General features: G+C 36.1%; 1 protein-coding gene across 16 annotated transcripts in view; it reads right to left on the reverse strand.

The window, feature by feature from the left end:
* Positions 1-17,098, reverse strand: part of Slc44a5 (solute carrier family 44 member 5) — a 405,160-nt gene that overhangs the window by 237,574 nt on the left and 150,488 nt on the right. The window contains exon 1 of one of the 16 annotated variants that reach the window (XM_010605148.3): positions 14,871-14,908. The exons of the other annotated variants lie outside the window; for them this stretch is intronic. The gene's annotated coding sequence lies outside the window, so the exon portion shown is untranslated. Of the gene's footprint in view, positions 1-14,870; positions 14,909-17,098 lie in introns of those variants that run through there. 16 annotated transcript variants of the gene reach the window in all.

Genomic DNA, 17,098 nt, shown 5'->3' on the forward strand with positions numbered 1-17,098 from the left:
AATCTACTTAATTTTGCCTACTTTCTTTCATATTAAAGCTAATATTACTTAAAAAATACAATAAAAGGTAACTTTTAAGACTCCAAAGACAATAAATCAAATGCTTGCTGCTAAGAGAATTTAAATACCTGCTGTTAAGAGAATCAGAAAATTTGACATTCTGTCCCTGATATAGACAAGAAAATTATTTCACACCTAAGTCAATCAAGTCAGTCTACAAGATAATTTGAGCTTGAAAAAATTCAGGATGTGTACGTGTGTGTGTAGCGGCAGTGAAAGTAACTAATTAGAGTTTGTCAGCTTCTAAGTGAAAATAAACTAAGATTAATGAAGCTAAATTCCACAGAAATAAAACCTAGTTTTACTCTTTTTTTATTAATTGGGCAAAATTCAGAGGAAATAAACACAAGTAAAAGCAATAGCATCTTTAAAGAAAGCAACTGGATTTAGAATCAATTTTTTTCATTGATTTAAAGTCAGTCATTGTTTGAGAAGCAGAACTTTTTTAACTGTCAAAAGACACTGTCATTTTCTGTTCAGAATCCTATTACTCTCCATGTTCTCTTACTTCAATACCCTACCTAGGGAGGCCTTCATTACTTGTCTACTTTATCCTTCCCAGATGTAAAATAGAAATTAGACATCAGTTGAATTTAGTCCACATAAAAACTTATTTTCTACATGGGTAAAGGTAGAAAATAATTCAATATATTTTGTAATAAAAGTGTGCTGTAGCTAACCCAGTCATGGTGGCACAAGCCTTGTAATCCCATCACTCTAGAGGCCTAGGCAGGAGCATCACCAGGAGTTCAAGGATCAGCCTGCAGGTTGTAGCGAAATCCTGCCTCAAAGGAAAAAATAGTGGCTATCGTGGAATGGTAAGATTCTGGAGACTTGGGATTCAATTCTGGTCCTGATACCAGGACTATCCATTCAGTCATCCAATGTTTATTAAACACCTACAACGTGTCCCTGCTTCTATGGAAATTTTCATCTCTAAGAGTGAGAATGGAGGAAAACAGACAACAAATAAATACATAATAATTAATTGCAACAAATGAAGGAAAGAAAAATGTTAATCAGAAGGAAAACCTGATGGAGTACTTTTTAAAAAGCCATCTCAGGTGTGACAACATTTGGCTGAAATTTGAAGTATGAAAATAGAACCAGCCATGCAAATAAGGCAAAGAAAATAGCTCTAGGCAGAGAAAACCACAGGTGTACTAGCCCTGAAGCAAGGTAAAGCTTGGCACTTTGAAAGAATTGGAAGAAAAGTGTGAATCACACATACAGCATAGAAGATGATATCTTGTCTAAAGCTAACAAATTGGCCAGATTCTAAAGAAATATTCCACATGAGCTGTCGACAGAGAGGATTCAGACCTCAATATACTGTGATCACTTCTACAATCTAGGAGCAAAGTCCTTCATGTTAAGCTGAATTTTGGCCACATCTAAGTAAAATTAATAAAATACTGAATAATGTCTATCATAATTTGGAAAAGAATGTTCAAATAATTCATAATTTTAAGTGTCTCTCATCCCTCGTGTGCAGTCATTCTTATTCAATTATGCATTAAGGTGTTGGCAGTACTCAGAAATACTTAAATTTCAAACATTTTTTATAAAATGAAATTACTTCTTAAGATATATTTTTTACTGTGATAACGAGAAGACATTTTTCGATAAAGCACTAATTCATACATTCTGTGATGAAATGATCTGGTCACATAGATATATCATGCTAACACTAGGTATACTGACGTCAAATGCCAGCTGACCAGAGCCTGTTTTAAAGGGATGATAGCTATTCTCCAATCCAAAATTAAAGTGCCCTTCATTTAGTGAAAGGAAGCCCATGATTTCTTTATATCCAATAACTTGGATATACAACTTTTTAATAGATTTACTCACTTTTAATAAGAAAAATAATTTGCACCCACTAAATTGGGAATATTAAATTTTTCTCAGCTTCATTACCCTGTATGAAGATCTAAGAAGATGCCACAGAAATTACTATATGCCGAATCCCCTTTAGACTATGCAACCCCCCAAAAATACACTAAAATTCACACTCATAGAATCTCAGTCCCACATGAAGACATTCAATTGCCAAATGTTAAATAAAGAACAGCAGAATTCATAAGACATCAGGAAAAACAAATATCCAGCAATGCCTCTGTATAATATGTATATACTATCTTAATGAATAATCTACTGTGCCTATGGATCACCACATAAAACCAATAACGCACAGCCTTGACTTTTGCATAATTTACCCTAAGGAAATATGAATAATGCATTGGCTATCTAGGAAATGAAGAAGCCCTATCATTTATGGCAATTACTGATTTAAATAAATAGAATGCTACATTTAACTATCGTTGTATATTAGTGTGTCTGTTCATGTATAATTGGTTTTGTCTCTAATGAAGGCATTTGGGGTATTTTTGTAAATGACATAACTCCTGTGCTCACCTATAAGTAGCTTCTTTTCTGAGAGTCCCATAAGAAGACATTGGGGAAAATGTTTTTTTGTTAATAAGTCTGGTCTCTTCATGGAAGAAATGTTTACTATTTGTGAAAAGAACTTCTTTTTCCCAAACCTTGTTACACAACAGAGCAACATCTGAAAGATGATTGTTGAGACGTAGTTACACAAAACCTGCTTCATTCCCATTATCTTCATCTGCCGAGTCTTGTCTTTGTTATTTATTGAAAAGAGAACAATTTGTAAGAGATGTTTTATTTAAAACAGGGCTTTGTTCTCTCCCACAATCAATCTTTGTGTACTCACATGTTCATTCAAGTATGTACATGGGCTGAAGAGAAAATACGGTGTGTTTAAATTTTCCAAATGTATTACAGTAAAGGACACATTGCTCTGAGTCTCCTTCCAAGTCCCCCTCCCCTCTGGACACACTTACCCATTTTTCTTGCCACTTTCTGAAGCAGTTCTGGAAGTCCTCTTCTGTGAGTGTTTTTATGGGATGTGATCAAGAATACAATGAATGCTACTGCCTAGTGCCAAAATCAAGAAAGCATTAGGATGAATCCCAATGCACAGTATTCACTGGATCTGACACTGTGATCTTGGCTTTTCCCCAAAGCCAAAATGAACATGAAAGGTCAGCATTTCGAATCAATTCGTGTCATCAGAGCAACCACAATAACTCAATTTAAAGACATTCATGAAGGAAGATCTCTAGAACTGCTTCAGAGCATGGCAAGAATAATGGGATAAGAAAGGGGGCATTTAGAGGGGAATTAATGTTAATGTATCTTTTACTGCCATAAATATTCTTAAATATTCATAATATTTTATGATCATATCACATAGATATGGAGGACACAGGGAAGAAAGATTAATTCTATCTGGAGCGGTAAGGGAGAGTCACATTCTAGGTGGTGTAACAGATACCACCCGTGATCACCAGATACTCTCACTTCCCTCTCTTCCTTACAAAAAAAGCCTTGGTTTTTACACCAGTGTCCACACCTATTATTCAGAAGCAAATCCTGTTAATTCGACACAATCATGATAATCACATTCTCCTTTCCAGGGATTCTTTTTGTCAACACATCTGACCAAATCCTAGAAAATGAGCTGTGAGGAGTCTGCTGGGATTTGTGAGTAAGTTTTATCCTCTCTGGGAAAAAAGAAACATGGAAACACTGGATCACGTACGTTCAACAGGACATTGTCATGACAGACTGTGATACTGTCTTGGTACTGGTTGTAATCATGACATAAATTAGCTCAGGTCAAAGCTGAAGAATTCTGAGAATGTCCAAAACCTGGGACATAAGCAGTCTTACTAAGATTTAAGTTAACCAACTCTGGAAACCTCAGGTTCCATTACATTTTCATATTGTTTCAGTTGTTTGAGTTGAGTTTCCTGTTATGTATCTTTGGAGGATAAATCTGCAGTGTTTGAAAGGAAAGGATCAGCACAGACATAAGAAAATGAAGAAAATATATCTCTGTTGGATTAAAATATTAATGAATTAATATACCTTTGACATCGTAAGGAACTTCTTCCCTCGGTGATGTTTTATTTTCCCCTAAACTACACACAAGTATCCTTATGTGTAGGTTTAGTGTATGTATCACAGAGCTTAACATACACAAGTGTACACACATACACACACATAACGTTGGGTTTTGGGTAATATTATAAAAACTACAGAAAAACATCAAGCTATGTGGGAACATCAATTGCTTATTTCTAAAGAAACGTTATTCTGTCTTAGAGGACCTCACTTCCAATATTTTTCTTAGGATTATAACAAGTGATAATCAACAAATAGAACACTTCTTCCATTTTTAATTTTCTTTTGTTTTATTTAGTTTTACCCAGAGAAGCATGGAGTCTACTTTAGCAACTTCAAGGTGTTGAAGAGTATCCTGAAATAGCCCATAGCTACCAATAGCCCAAACACAACAGTTATGTTACCTGTTTTAATGAAAATAGGGATGCACAAGGCCTTGGGACTCATCTTTCCATGGAGGAGGTTTTTTGGGTTGTTATGGCTTGTATCAAGGTGTCTCTCCAAAGCCTCATGCACTCGTAAGTGGGGCTTTTGGAAGGTGGCTGGATCATAAGTTTGTGATACTGAGATTAAGTGTGCACGGATTAGTCCACTAATTGGTGTAGCACAGTTCTGGGTGTGGCTGAATGGATTTGCTAAAGACAGAAGCACCACCCAAGGTATACTGGCACCAACCAACAGGCTTGTAGCCTGAATGAAATATAAAGGTTAAGGGAGACTCACTTCTATTGTCCCCTGCTTCTGCTGCCTACCCTGCCATGGACTGTTTCTCCTCTGCCACACCCTCCTGCTATGCCACTTGGCCTTGGAGCCAGCTGCCTAGGGACTGAAACCTCTACAAACTGTAAACTAAAATAAACCTTTCCTTTTTCAACTTGTGGGTGTTGGGCATTGTATCTCAGTAATGAGAAAAGTAACTAAGACATTGACCTTCTTAACTCCTTTGCTTTTCCCTTAAGTGTTAAATTTCAAAATGTGAAGAGACTGGGGTGCCAATCCCAATTTTTCTCCTGAAACAAATATCATGTGTAAAATTTCAAAGATCATTCTTAAGAATTTGTGCCTTTAAATTATGAAACAGCAAAGCTGAAAAGAAAACATCTAACCTTCCAAATCTTAGTAGCATAATAGAAATGTATTTTGAAAATATGGGAGAAACTTTATTCATAAAGCGATTATTGAATGACCACCATTTGCTAGTGGCTACACAGTATCTGGCACAAAGAAAGCACTCAGTAAATATTAGTAGGATGAATCTATGACAGAATGAATAAATACATGAAGATCATAAAACTGAAAAATGACAACAAACAGACTATAAAGCAAATTGTCTTAAAGAGGACATCAGCAAGATGGCAGGGTGGAGCATTCACAGACACACCAAATGAACAGGCGCACATAGATCAATTTCCTCTAGAATCTAGTTGATAGACTTCTATATACATGTGACTAAGAAAAGCCCTACCTTCAAACAGCTGCTGCCTGAGAAACCTGGTAACTAACTAGCCCATACATGGAAAGTGATGGAGCAAGAAATCATCAGTACCCTGTGAATTTCCAGAGCCATGTGGATGGATACTTCCTGGGGCTTCTCTCCCTGCTATGGCTTGAAAGTCTGTCCCCAAACTTCGTTTTGAAACTTAACTGCCCTTGTAACAATCTTAAGAGGTGGGTCTTTGACGGGTGATTAGGCCATGAGGGTTCTGCTTCTATGGAGGAGAGTCATGCTATTAAAAAAGAGTGAGTTAGTCTCCTTTTGAGATAGGAGATCAGAGCATAGCAAAGCTGGCTAGAGGAGTAGGTGTGACCTGTTGATCACAAAATCCCAGGATACACGTGCAGAACAGTACCCAAAGCCCTGAATGTGGACTTCTGAGAACTCAAGCAGGTTTTCAGTAGGATGACCCAGGCCTGAGGTCAGCTTGAGGCGTGGGTGATACAAAAAGGAGAGTCCATATGAACTTTAACCGCTGGGTCTTGCTCTTGCTCTTGCACGGTGATCCATTACCACCCTACTTTTATTTGGCCCAAACTTGCTCTGCAGTTTCTTCTCCTACCTTTAATAAAACTTTTCTAAGGGCCGGGGATTTAGCTCAGTGGCACTATGCCTTCTTTGCAAGTGAAAGGTCCTGAGTTCGATCCTCAATACCAGAAAAACAACAACAATAAAAATAAATAAATAAATAAAACTTTGTGACCATTTGTGCTTGCCTTGGCCAGTTCTTTGCTCAGGACAGAAAGAACCTAGAAACCACCTCCAGAAGCAGACTCCAACACACCAAAACCCAGTTACATTTTGTCACGTTGTTTTCCTGCCTTCTCCTGTGGGATGACGTAGCAAGGTCTTTGCCAGATGCTATGACCTTATCTTGAACTTTCTGATCTCTACAACTACGAGAAAACAATTATCTGTGTATTATAAATTATTAAGCCAGAGGTACTTTGTAGTAGCAACACAAAATAGACTAAAAGACACTCCCTTGCTGCCTGCCCCTGCAACAAAACCAAACATCCAGTTTCTTCCTAGAAAGGCTTAAACCACATACATATCTAACCCCCTAACTTTTATAACACTAATCCAAGAAACCAACTCTTATTTCCAGGAGCTGAAAGGACTCAGCATTCATTAGTCCTTTAGGACCACAGAGAACAAAAACGCTGCTTTCAACAGGTGTGCAGAGCACTTTCCTTACTCATGCCCCTAGTTTAGCACAGAATAGGCGATAAAGCCCATCACTCAGACTGTAGAAAGGGTCAGATTATATATCTAATCCCCCAACTGTTTAAGCTGTTGCCCAAAAGTCTGACTTCTAGCTGAGCAACTAGAAGGAAAGAGGATAGGAAAGCACTGAACTCTGGGAGCTTGGTATGTGTAGAAGCTCCTCTCCTTAGCTCATTCCAGGAAACAAAAACCAAACAAACAGAACAAGACTCTAGCTTCTCCTTGTAAGGATTTAGACTAAACAGCTAGCACCCTTGTCTTTTCTAGCTGCTGCCTGAGGGTCTGGCTACTAGCTCACCTATATCTGGAAACACAGGACCCATATTTGCTAGTACTCTGAGGTCTACAGAGAACAAAGCAGCAGCTTTGAGTGGCTTACAGACTCTTCTCACAACTCCTTCCCCATCCTCATCTTACTCCACCTCTCAGCAGGGACTGCACTTTTTTTTTTTTGCCTTGATTTATCAAGTTGCTACTGAGGAGATAGCTTCCAATTCATCTGTTTCTTGGAAGAGATGAGCAGATATTCAATCACTAGTCCCCTGGCAGTTTAAACAGGCAAGAACCACTTTACATGGCTCCTTTCACAGCTCACTACAACAGTAAAATCAAGCCTCCAACTTTTCCCTACAGGAACCCATCAAGCACACCACCTTTTCTAAAGGACTCCTCTGAATCTGAGAGCAGATGCAAATTAGGATTCACTAGACTGCTGAAGATGACACAGAGCAAAGGAATGGTTTAAAACAACATTAGTCTGTGTAACCATTATATACTGCAAACACGTACTCATCAAAATTTAATTTAAAAAAAACAACAAAAAAATAAAAGAGTCTAAATGAGCATACAGAAATCTACACTCATCTTTATGGCTCAGTTCAGAGTGAGCAAGCAATAACTCCTCGCCTTTCCATTTCTTTCTAAAGAAAGGAACTGAACCACACAATTTGTACTCAGACATTTCTAGCTGTTACAAGAGTGGCTCTCTCTCTCTGGGCACTACCGGGACTTGGTATACTCCAGTATCTTGAACCATTCAGAACAAATATGGTTTGACACACAAAACTGTGAAGGTCCCTAAGAATTTCTGAAGACTGGGAGACATGGAAATTGAGAAAGTTAAGGAAAATATGTTCTAAATAACAAGACACCGAATCAGGAAAATGGAGATACTTGATTTACCTAATAGAGGATTCAAAATAACTGTCACAAAAATGTTCACTGAGGTCAGGAGAGCAATGTGTGAGCAGAGAGAGAATTTCAACGAGAGGAATCAGAAAGGTGTCAAACAGAAATTAAAGAGCTGAAGAACACAATAACTTAACAGAGAATCTCAGGAGAGATTTTTAACAGCAACTAAATCAGGTAGAAGACAAGATCTGCAAACTCAAAGATGGATCACTGGATGCCTCCAGCCAGGGGGGAAAAAAAGGAAAGACAGCCTAAAAGGAATAAAGGATCATCAGCAAGTGAACTGATATACATGTATCAGAAGGAAAACAAAGACAGAAAGGGTACAAGTTAATTCAAAGAAAAAATGGCTGCAAACTTATCAAACTTGGGAAAGAAAATGATACCCAAGAAAATAGATTCTTAGGAACCCCAAAGGATATCAAATAAGACTAACTCAAAAAGACAAAAACACATTATAATCAAATTGTCAAAATTTAAAGACAAAGAGGGCATTTTGAAAGGAGGAAGAGAATAGTAGCTTGTTAACTACAAGAAACTTCCTGTAAGACTACTGGTAGATTTCTTAGCAGAAATCTTGCATGTCAGAAAGAAATGAGACGACATATTTAAATTGCTGGATTAGAAAACAAGATCCAACTGTATGCTATCAGTAAGAAACTCACTTTCAACTCAAGGACATATGTAGGCTGAAAGTGAAGGGGTGGAGGAAGATGTTCATATACCTTGTAACTAAAATAAAGCAAAAAATGGATATACTTATTAGACAAAATAGACTTCAAATCATAAATTGAATCTAAAGGCAATAAAGGTCACTATATATTGATAAAAAGATCAACTTAACAGAAGATAGAGCAATTATGAATATGCACGTACCCAGTAGCAGAGCACCTAAGTATAAAAAAAGATCTAAAAGAAAAATAAATGCCATCAACACAATAATAGTAGGAGACAACTACATTCCACTTTGGATAATGGATAGAAAATCCAGACAAAATATCACTAAAAACTCAGTGGGGTTGTGCAACATTCTAGATCAAATGTACTTAATAGATATATACAAAACTTTCTACCCCATACTAAACAAATCTATATTCTTCTTAATCACACATGTAATATTCTATTAGAGAGATCACATATTAAGTCACAAAATCAGTCACAATAAATTTAATAAAACTGATACTACACCAAGCATCTTTTCCAACCAAAATAGAATAAATTAGAAATCAACAACAGCAGAAAAACTTGAAAATTTGCAAATACACGAAAACAAAACAACACACTCTTGAAAGATTATTGAATCATGCTTTTGACAGGAAGTGGCAAAACAACTGGTAAAAGTTTGACCTACAAAAACCTTGCACAGTGTATCTGAGTAAAGTCATGTCCCTAACTTACCAGATAAAGGAGAAGTGATCTTGCCAACATTGTCTCCCCCTTTATCTACCTCCTGCCTTCACAACTCTGAAGGCCATGTGCTTAAAATAAAGTCTCCACAACATGAGAAGAATCTAAATATCCAAGTCTTTTCTTAGAGGAGAACCAATCTTGCAAAGTACATATGGTAGTTGGTGTTTTAGTTGCTGCCATTTTTTTTTACTTTATCTGAAAGGTAAATAAACCATACTAGAAACATACATGTTTTTAGTCTTTTTTGTTACATTGAATACCTTAATTGATACCAATGCTCTGAAGTTCATTTGTAAAAATGAAGTAATTAATTTCTGTTCATCAACATAGTTATTAGTAAAGTCAGACAAAATTACTTTGGTGAAAGAACCTTGGAAACATAAAATCAATAAGCATTTCACCTCAAAGTTAGTATCATGAGCACAGGGTAAAAGCATTCTGAAAGAGTCTGAGAAGCCTAGCGTTGAATGCCAACTCACCACTTATGAGGTATATAGCCTTGAATAAATCGATTTTTTTTATCATGAAGTTTCTTTGTTCTCATGTATAAATCAGGCAGAACCTGCCCAACTTTGTAGGGTTGTCATGACAATATTGTAACATAGGCTTAAGACAGAGGAATTTAGTAAAGTGTTCAAGTGATTCTCTTTCCTTCCCCTATCCTAATTTCAGAGTATTAAACAAACTTTTGAAAACTAGCAGTGTATATTTGTATGTAAGGCTTCTCTTAAGAAGGGAACAATTAATAAAAGATTCTAATCACTGACACCGATGTACATTAAAAAACATGATACAAGTACAGATTTATAGGTGAGAAAGGAAGCAATCTTTGCAGCATATCTTAGTGAATCTCTCAGGGCATTATTTCCCTTTTATCTCTTGATTCCTCAGCTCCTCCTCAATCTCATTCTCCTTTTTCAATCACTGAAAGCCTAAAAGACAGTCACAAAATAGATAATGGACCAGATATTCCTTTGTAAGCTGGCACTTTCGTATTACTTTCCCCCATCTAGCAGAGAACTAGAGATAGCAGATCTTGCTCTATTTTAAAGTTGACCTCGTGTTAGTAGGGTAAGTATTACTGGTAAGCATAATTGATAATGATAGCAATACTTTGTGTTTGCTAAGCATACTGTAAAGCTCAGAGCACTCTCATACCCATTTTCTCATTATATGGAAAGAACTATGATCAAGCCATGCCCACTAGAAGTAAAGCCGTGAAGCTGTGAATTTCATGAACCACAAAGAGATCGCGATGGTTTTGTTAGTCATCCTGATAGACATCTGAAATACTTTACACTTCAGGTACTTTACACAGTTTCTTGTTGGATAATGGTGCCTCTCTGATGAATTGTTATCTGAATCAAAAGCCTTAGTCATAAAGAAATGACAGATGACAATGCACAATGCCAAAGCCAAATGCTTAATACAAGAGTATTATACACCAAATAATTAACTTCCTAGTTCTTTTTAAGAAACCTGCTTTCTCTCTGGGCACACATGTGCCAAAAATGGATCTCACAAGTTCAAATCTCGCACACAAACTTGGCTATTCATATACAAAGAGAATAAAATTACTGAAGCTCTTTGTAATGGAACAACACATAAGACAAACTGAAGCCCTAAAAGTAGGTGTGAAAATCACTGCTACCCAGTGAAGTGCCAACAATAGTTGCTGGCAGCAAAGGCAGCAAGTTTGATGCACCAAGTAAATGGCCAGATCCTACACTCTCTCCACCTCACACACATCCACAGAGCCCTTCTGAATGCAAAGTTTCGTCTTCCAAAATCATTGGCATCTCTTTACCTGCTGTCTTGCTTTCCTACGGAGGAAGGCAAAAATTGGGCTCTAAAAAACTAAACAGCACTGACCAAAGGACAGGAAACTATTTTTGCCTGTATATCTAATAGCATGTTTTTAACCAGCAGCATCTTACTTTACCATGGCTTCATGGGAAGTCTGAACTCCCAGAAAATTCCTCATCAACAGTGCCAGCCCTCAATGGATACTCATACACGAAGAGGATAAGGATACATTCCAAGATCTCTAAAATTTAAATTCTTAAGATAAAAATTTAAATTCCCTTTGGCATATAAAATGATTTAGAAAGAACTGCTATTTCAAGAGTAGCTTAAATCAAACTTTAGCATAGTTTTTGAACAACTACAAAGCTTGTATTTCAACAAGGTTGCCACCAGAAGCTCAGGAGTGGGGGTCAGCAGCTTTCTCTCCTAAACCTCAAATCACTTATTTTCATTACATGGCTCATGCTTTTCTTGCCTATGAAAGACAGTCACTCTGAGACTTAAATGAGATAAAAAATTATGTATTACTGTAGGAAGTGGTAGATGAACAAACAATATGACTGTTGCTATGTTTTATTTGAAGAGAAAAGAATAATTACAAACACACAATGGTATTCCTGAATAGTAATGCCAAGTAATGTCAATTAATTTTTCTCCAATAATAATGTTAATGCACAGCATTAATTTGCATCCACGGAATCCATATTTCAGTACATGAATCACATACTCCTCACAAATGCATAAACACCTTTAAATCTCTGAAGTATGATATGTTGTATTCATATTGTTCGTTTGTAAAACAATATATGCTCGCAAAACTATGGGCCTGCCATAACATTTCGGTAACAACAGAAGAATATGTCTGTGTAAATGGCCATAAAACCAGCCCACAAGGATGCTCAGTTCAGCTGACCCATGTATGTTAACAGCACAGTGCCAACACCACCAAGTCACCGAAAGGGAGAGCTGCAAAAGGTCTGAATGCATCTTGCCTCTCTCTGCGTAGACCAGGGGTGGGAAGGCCTGAGGAACGTATGGTATTTCAAAAAGAACATTTTTTAAAATATACATTTTATTTCTTTACATGCTTTATTTTTGCCTAACCTCTGAGGGGAAATTTTTTGTTCCACTTTTTTTCTTTCTCCTCCCAAAGACTTACTTTTGTAGCTGTTATGAGATAACGAATCTGTGTGTTTTTAAAATCCTAATTGCATATGTGTCATAAAGTTCTATTAAAATAATTAATATACATTATTTCTATTTCCCCCCAAGTTTTTCTTATTACACCAATGCAAAACTCTCATTTTTTTAACTTTGACTTTGGCTGATTTATGTCATTAAATTAATGCTTACCTTTAGGAGGAGTGATATCAATGGGAAAGGGACATAAAAGGATTCTAGGGGCATGATAATGAGTGTTTCCTGATGTTACTAGTTACACGAATTTGCTCCTTTTGTAGTAATTCATCAAGCTACACTTATAATGAGTATATTTTTCTGTGTGTATAAAAAAACATTATTAATAATAATAATTCAATAGAACATAAGAACACTGAAAACTAATAAATCAATCTCTAGCCTAACCCCATGTGCACAGAATTTCCAGAACTTTTACAGATAAAATACAGAAATAAACAGATGCATTTCCTTTTCCTTTTCCTTTCACTAAAATGTACAAAGTTTCTACATAAAGTACCATGCTTTTAAAGCATGTCAATTTTGGAAACAAATTTGAAATGTATACATGTAGAATCATTTTGGAACCTTGTCATTAAATTTCTTTTTTTTAATTATGTTTATTGGTACATTTTAGGTATACAGTATAGTTACATCCATAGAATGTGATTTGAATTTCTAAAACTATTTAAGATAGCAAATGACAAATTCTTTAGTTGGGACAAAACACTCAACTCACGAGAATTTGAAGAATCATTATGTTTGCACAGACATTTACAGCTTTGAACAGAAGGTTTCAAATAGAAAGTGGCAAAGTAAAAGTACTCAGTTAAGACTGGAAGACACAAATGACATTGGAAGACTTTCAATGTAAGACGTGCCCTGTCATTCCCATAAGAAATCCACTTGTAAAGAGGAGGCAGAAATAAGAGTTATGATCTGCGATGTCCATACTCTAAAGCACAATGAGTGATAAATCTAAGTACCGACACAAGGAAGTAAATAGAATTTTATTTATTGAATCCATAAATATTTATTGAATGTTGATATGTGCTAAGCACCAGTCTTCATAGATGAAATACAGTGCCCAAGAACTTCAGAGCTTAAGACCTACAGTCTAGTGGAAGATTAAATTATAATGCTGTAGATACTAATTGAGACTTACATGAATTGCTATGAAATTAAATGTAGGGACATCACACTCAAATCATAAGGTAATGGGAAGCTTGCTATAGTAGGTAGCCCTTGGAAAGAGTCCTAATACACAAGAAGGACAAGGGTATTCTAGACCAATAAGGAAAAAATGTATTTCTCCAACTCAATAGGAAAAACTTCTTGCTAGATTTTAGAGATCAAAATGACTATCTCAGTAAAATCAGAATTTAAGACTGAGCAGTGCTATGGATAGAAAAATTGGAAAAGGATAAAAAGAAAAAGGGAAAGATATGAAATAATTTGGGACATATACTCCTGGCCATCTGGCTGTGGGGAATATGAATATCATATTTCTTATATATCTTAAAGGCAAAAAGAAAATGAAAATTTAGGTTTACTGAACCTCCACTCTGTGGGTACCAGATTATGTTAAAAGAATTCACATATGCTGTCTTAGAGTATGATAATTATGGGAGATTTTTAATGCAAGACATATCATAAAATTCTTATTTGCTAAAATATGGCAAATTTATAATGTTTCCCAATAAAAATCCTGTTTGATAAATTAGAAGAACCAATTTAAAATCCTGAGTATTTGAACTGGGCTTTTGAACCCAGTTCTGGTCAACAAAGAAAAATTAGCTAATGAAGCAAAAGCAGTAGAAATATTGGAAAAAAATACAAAATCCTGTCTTTGATGTTGTTATATTCTGGAATAAGAATGCTAAATGTAGCCAGAGTTGTGTTCTAAATATAATCAGACTTGTAATTGGACAGTATTATGTAAACTTTTCAAACAGGAGGACTTCTTTTTAATACCAAATGTATATTTCATAGACTTCTACATGGTAGTTATCACAGTTACATAATTTGAAAAATAAAGACTATGAGAAGGTAAATGAAGTATGATAAAAGTACATGTGATTTTTAGGATCTGCTAAAAAATATATCCAATAACATACTTAGGAAGGCAGAATAATCTAAATATCAAAATAGGAGTTTTTCTCACTTGAACAAATATTATCTGTAAAATCCAATTCAATATATCTTCAGAATAATCTCACTAGCATAATTTTATAAGGTGATAACAAAGTGATGTAACTAAAATGCATGTTTATAAAATCTCTTCTTGCAGAATGAAATACAAGATTGAACAGCTGCTCTTGCCAGCAGGAAGTGAGCAGTTTCTCACTTATGGGAAGTACCTTATATCTTTGAGTCTAGCCTGGGGTCATTTAGTGAATTATCTTTCTAACCACTAAACAGTAACTAGCTTCATGAACCCCTTCAACAAAGCAAGTGACTTACTGCCTTCTCCCCAGGACATTCAGGTCAGTCTATTCATTAATCCTCTTACCATTCAAGTAAGGCAGGAAAGAGACACAATATAATCCCATCTGCATGACTAGGACACTCTCTGGCGTAAGACCGCAACTGTTTATGTGGAGAACTGTGATGAAACTTCTCAGGCCCTGTGTCCTGTGCTGAGTTCCTTCAGCAGGGTCTTTGATCTTCTATGGCCTGGCCTTGGGAGATCTGAAAATGTGCTCATGTAAATAAGCACAGCTCAAGTCGAAAATAAAAGCCCTAAAACACAAATTTCTGTCTGAAAATCTAATTTTGCTGTAAGAAATTACTTTATAAATAATAAAAATTGACTCAAAATTTATTTACAACCAGAAGATTTTCAATGTCTAACATGACTGACTGAAGCTCAGTAAGTTAGTATAGTGCTAAAATGAGAAATCCTCTCCATTGTAGCATTAGAAGACTCAAAATTTACTGTGAATCAAGGGCCTAAAGATGGCAACCGGCATCTGAGTTAGATGATACATAATTAATCCAAAATGAAATAGAATGATTATTTCTTCATCTATGTAGATCATATGGTTGAGCTATCCTGAATCCAAGTTTTGGTTAACAACTCATGATTTAGATAAATGTATCAACACCTGTAACAATTATCCAACAATTATTCAACAAATATTTGGTGCCACGGTGTGTTGTTATTAGTGTGTGTGAGCAACACAAGCAAGTTTCTGCCTTCATGAAGCTTTTGACCTAATAGGAGAGACAGAACAATATGTACACAAGTAAGTCATGCACATAGATGAACTCCAGTGATTATGAAATGTAGAGTGGGTTGATACATAACTATTCATCCCAATAGGGTAGGTTTGGTGGGAAAGGGCATCTAAATAAGACACCTGTGAGGAAGACTAGGGTAGAGCTAACTGGGCAAAGAGGGATGGGGAAATATATGAACAGTCATGGGAGTATATCCCATATTGATTTTCCCCACAAATATTTCATGGCATTAATTTACCTTGTGTGATAAATGCTTTAGCTACATTATGTTTACAATTAATTTACTTGGGCTGTTTATAGTATTCAGGATTCTGCTATCCATTATCTTATTTAATTCTATTTGATCCTCACCACAAGTCTGTCAATTACATGGGATTAAACTATTATGCCCATCTCTCATATGGGAACCTTAGGCCTGAGATGAAAGGATTTTCTCAGTGTCACATGATTAGGAAACTCTGTGAAGTCTTAGTTGAAAACCAGACCTTCTGACTTCTAGTCCAGGCCAATTGAAGAGAGACTAGGATCTGAACTACCCACATGGTATTAGAGAGAAGGAAGAAGTTCTATGGGAACTTTCACAAGCAGTTAACATTTCCCATTGAAACAAAACTCAATTTGAACTTGAACTAAATGAACTGGCATAACACATTCCCCCAAAGCACTGGCAAATATATATTATTTTAATGGAAAAACCACGTTTATCAGAATGTAATCAATGGATTTCTTCAATGTAGGGGACCACAATATTGATTAGGCCCAAAGTAGGCTATAAGTATTGCAGGCTGTAAAGAGTTAACCCCTCAGTTGACTTCTTTTGATAAGTGAGTACAGCTGAAGCCCATGTGCTGAGGTCAGAGTATCTCACTCCCAAATTCCATTCCCACAATTAAAACCTTCTCAACTAGAAGGAAAATGTTCTAATTACAACCACATATTTTGTCTATTCTGTTCCTAATTTGAGAGTGCTTTGTCTTTTTCCTTTGCAAGCCTTGCCTGTATTAGTTTCCATAGAAACTGCACGACTTCAGGTCCTTGCATGCAGTCCTATCCTTACACATAGCTTGCCTTTGCCCCAATTGATTACTAATGAAAATAAGTGGCTTGGACTGACCAGTGCTTTTACTGATTAAACAGCAATGGCCGTCCTGGCTCCCTGGTTTCTTCGGTTTCCCTCTCTCTTTAGTTCTGTCTTTTTTTCTCTCTCTCTCTCTCTCAGCCTATGCCAAAGCTCTAAGCAGGAGATAAGACCCTACTGAAGATGCCTCTGATGCTCCAATTCAGATTAGATATTTTACTCATACAGCTCATAATTTGTGAAGCATGGCTTTGGCACTAAGTCACTAGACAAAACAAACCACATTCCAACATAGCTTGAACACAAAACACGTGGGAATTGCAGGAGACTATATTAAGATGCTAGTACTGTATGCAAAGTTGATCTTAAGTGGTTTATACAAATAGGAATATGTATATATATATATATATATATATATA

Source organism: Fukomys damarensis, unplaced genomic scaffold (assembly GCF_012274545.1).
Source record: "Fukomys damarensis isolate Sample0158 unplaced genomic scaffold, DMR_v1.0_HiC HiC_scaffold_33, whole genome shotgun sequence".
NCBI lineage: Eukaryota > Metazoa > Chordata > Mammalia > Rodentia > Bathyergidae > Fukomys > Fukomys damarensis.